Below are 4,594 nucleotides of genomic sequence, written 5' to 3'. Positions count from 1 at the left end.
AAATACTATGTGAGGTATTGTCGGAGCAGTTTCTGAAGCACAGAGACAGAAATTTCTGATTTCTGAGGGAGCAATTTCTAAGAAATTGTGTTTGCACATCTGAGGTATTGAGGAAGCACTATCTGAGTTATTGTGGCAGCACTTTCTGAGTTACTGACAGAGCACTTTCTGAGGTATTGAGAGATCATTTCTGTTGTTTTGAGAGAGCAGTTTCTGAGGTACTGAGAGAGCATTTTCTGAGGTATTTAGGAAGCACTTTCTGAGGTGTTGAGGAAGTACTATCTCAGGAATTTGGGGAGCACTTTCTGAGGTATTGAGGCAGCACATTCTGACGAACTGAGGAAGCACTTTCTGAGGTATGGAAGGAGATCTATCTGCGGTATTGAGGAAGCACTACCTGAGTTGTTGTGGGAACAATTTCTGAGATACTGACAGAGCACCTTCTGAGGTATTAAGGGATCAATTTCTGATGTATTGAGAGAGCGGTTTCTGAGGTACTGAGAGAGAACTTTGTGAGGTGTAGAGGGAGCACTTTCTGAGGTATTGAGGAAGCCCTATCTCAGGTATTGAGGGATCATGTCTGAGGTATTGAGGAAGCACTATCTGAGGTACAGAGGAAACACTATCTGAGGTAGTGAGAGAAAATGTTCTGAGGTATTGAGGGAACACTTTCTGAGATACTGACAGAGCACTTTCTGATGTATTGAGGCATCACTTTCTGAAGAATTGAGGGAGCACTATCTGAGGTATTGAGGGAGCACTAACTGAGGTATTGAGGAAAAACTTTCTAAGGTATTGAGGGAACACTATCTGAGGAATTGAGGGAACACTTAGTGTGGTATTGAGGGACAACTTTGCGTAGCATTGAGGTAGCACTTTCTGAGGTATTGAGGAAGCACCATCTGAGCTACTGAGGAAGCGCTATCTGAGGTATTGAGGGAGCACTGTCTGAGGTATTGTGGGTGAATGATCTAAAGTATTGAGGGATCAAGTTCTGAGGTATTGAGGAAGCACAATCTGGGTTATTGAGGATTCACTATCTAAGGTATTGAGGGAGCCATTTCTGAGGAATTGAGGGAGCACTATCTGAGGTATTGAGGAAGCACTTTCTGAGGTACTAAGGAAGCAGTTTCTGAGATATTTAGGAAGCCCTTTCTGATGTGTTGAGGAAGCACTATCTGAGGAATTTTGGGAGCAATTTCTGAGGTAATGAGCGAGCACTTTCTGAGGTATTGAGGCAGCTCATCATGAGGTATTGAGGGAGCACTTTCTGAGGTATTGAGGTAGTACTATGTGAGGTATTTATGGAGCACTATCTGAGGTACTGAGGAAGCACTTTCTGTGGTATTGGGGGAGCAATATCAGAGGTATTGAGGGAGCACTTTCATCAGTACTGTGGGAGCACCTTCTGAGGTAATTAGGATGCCCTTTCTGATGTGTTGAGGAAGCACTATGTGAGAAATTTGGAGAATACATTCTGAGGTAATGTGGGAGCACTATCTGAGGTATGCAGGACCAGTTCAGTGGTACTGAGGCAGCGCGTTCTGAAGTATTTAGGGAGCACTTTCTGAGGAACTGAGGAAGCACTATCTGAGGTATTGAGGGAGCACTTTCTGAGGTATTGAGGAAGCACTATCTGAGTACTGAGGGAGCATTATCCAAGGTACTGAGGAAGCACTATCTGAGTACTGAGGGAGCACTATCTGAGGGTGGGCAGAAGCACTTTCTGAGGTACTGAGGGTGCACTATCTGAGCTATTGAGGAAGCACGATCTGAGTACTGAGGGAGCACTTTCTGAGGTAATGAGGTAGTACTTTCTGAAGTCCTGAGGCAGCACATTCTGAGGTATTGAGGGAGCATTTTCTGAGGTATCGTGGTAGAACTATCTGAGTTATTGTTGGAGCACTACCTGAGGTATTGAGGAAGCACTTTCTGTGGTGTTGAGGGAGCATTTTCTGAGGTATTGAGTGATCACTTTCATCGGTACTGTGGGCGCACTTTCTGTGGTATTTAGGAAGCCCTTTCTGATGTGTTGAGGAAGCACTATATGAGGAATTTTGGGAGCAATTTCTGAGGTAATGAGCGAGCACTTTCTGAGGTATTGAGGCAGCTCATCATGAGGTATTGAGGGAGCACTTTCTGAGGTATTGAGGTAGTACTTTCTGACGCCCTGAGGCAGCACATTCTGACGTGTTGAGGAAGCACTTTCTGAGGTATTGAGGTAGTACTATGTGAGGTATTGATGGAGCACTACCTGAGGTACTGAGGAAGCACTTTCTGTGGTATTGGGGGAGCACTTTCTGAGATATTGAGGAAGCACTATCTGAGTACTGAGGGAGCACTCTCTAAGGTACTGAGGAAGCACTATCTGAGTACTGAGGAAGCACTATCTGAGGTACTGAGGGAGCACTATCTGAGGTACTGCGGGAGCACTTTCTGAGGTACTGAGGGTGCACTTTCTGAGCTATTGAGGAAGCACTACCTAAGTACTGAGGGAGCACTATCTGAGGTATTGCGGGAGCACTTTCTGAGGTACTGAGGCAGCACATTCTGAAGCATTGAGGGAGCACTTTCTGACGTATTGAGGGAGCGTTTTATGAGGTATTGAAGGATGGACTATCTCAGGATTGAGGGAGCAATTATAAAGTGTGCATTTTCTAAGGTATTAAGTGTGCACTATCTGAGGTATTGAGGGAGCACTTTCTGTGGTATTGTGCGAGCATTATCGAAAGTATTGAGGGAGCACTTTCTGAGGTATTGAGGGAGCACCTTCTGAGGTATTGGGTGTGCACTATCTGACAGACGGTGGAAGCACAATCTGAGGTACTGAGCAAGCACTTTCTGAGGTAGTGGGCAAGCACCATCGGAGGTACTGATGGAAGCAGTATCTGAGGTATTGAGGGAGCACTTTCTCACGTATTCAAGGAGTACTATCTGAGGTATTGATGGAGCACTATCTGAGGTACTGAGGAAGCACTCTCTGTGGTATTGAGGAAGCAGTATCTGAGGTATTGAGGAAGCACTTTCATCGGTACAGTGGGAGCACTTTCTGAGGTACTTAGGAATCACATTCTGGGGTGTTGAGGAAGCACTATATGAGAATTTGGGGAGCACATTCTAAGGTAATGAGGGAGCACTTTCTGAGGTATTGAAGCAAATATTGATTGGAAGCTCTTTAGATCAGGTAGATTAAATGGGGCGGTGTTTGTGCAGTGTGTCCAGGAAGCTTTTCTAACGCAGTATGTAGATTGTCCAACCAGAGGGGAGGCCATATTGGATTTGGTACTCGGTAACGAACTGGGACAAGTGGTGGGCTTGTTGGTGGGTGAACATTTTGGTGATGGCGACCACAATTCTGTGACTTTCACCTTGGTTATGGAGAGAGATAGGTGCGCACAACAAGGTAGATTTTACAATTGGGGGAAGGGAAATTACGATGCTGTAAGGCAGGATTTGAGGAGCATACGTTGGGAGCATCGGCTGTTAGGGAAGGATGTGGTGGAAATGTGGGACTTTTTCAAGGAGCAGGTACGACGTGTCCTTGATATGTATGTACCGATCAGGCAGGAAAGAAATGGTCGTGTGAGGGAGCCTTGGTTGACGAGGGAGGTTGAATGTCTAGTAAAGAGGAAGAAGGAGGCTTACATAAGGTTGAGGAAACAAGGTTCAGACAGAGCAGTGGAGGGATACAGGATAGCCAGAAGGGACCTGAAGAAAGGGATTAGGAGAGCTAAGAGAGGTCATGAAAAATCCCTGGCGGATAGGATCAAGGATAACCCCAAGGCATTCTATGCATATGTGAGAAACCTGAGAATGACGAGAACGAGGGTAGGTCCGATCAAGGACAGTGGTGGGAGACTGTGTATTGAGTCGGAAGAGATAGGAGAGGTCTTGAACAAGTACTTCTCTTCAGTATTTACGAACGAGAGGGACCGTATTGTTGAAGAGGAGATTGTGAAACGGACTGATAAGCTAGAAGAGATACCTGTTAGGAAGGAAGATGTGTTGGACATTTTGAACAACTTGAGGATAGACAAGTCCCCCGGGCCTGACGGGATATATCCTAGGATTATGTGGGAAGCAAGAGAGGAAATTGCAGTACCGTTGGCAATGATCTTCTCGTCTTCACTGGCAACTGGGGTGGTACCAGGGGACTGGAGAGTAGCGAATGTTGTGCCCCTGTTCAAAAAAGGGAATAGGGATAACCCCGGGAATTACAGGCCAGTTAGTCTTACTTCTGTGGCAGGCAAAGTAATGGAAAGGGTACTGAGGGATAGGATTTACGAGTATCTGGAAAGACACTGCTTGATTAGGGACAGCCAGCACGGATTTGTGAAGGGTAGGTCTTGCCTTACAAGTCTTATTGAATTCTTCGAGGAGGTGACCAAGCATGTGGATGAAGGTAGAGCAGTGGATGTAGTGTACATGGATTTTAGTAAGGCATTTGATAAGGTTCCCCATGGTAGGCTTATGCGGAAAGTCAGGAGGCATGGGATAGAGGGAAATTTGGCCAATTGGATAGAAAACTGGCTAACCGGTAGAAGTCAGAGAGTGGTGGTAGATGGTAAATATTCAGCATGGAGTCCAGTTACAA

Source organism: Chiloscyllium punctatum, unplaced genomic scaffold (assembly GCF_047496795.1).
Source record: "Chiloscyllium punctatum isolate Juve2018m unplaced genomic scaffold, sChiPun1.3 scaffold_92, whole genome shotgun sequence".
Lineage (NCBI taxonomy): Eukaryota > Metazoa > Chordata > Chondrichthyes > Orectolobiformes > Hemiscylliidae > Chiloscyllium > Chiloscyllium punctatum.
This window is presented reverse-complemented; position numbering follows the sequence as displayed.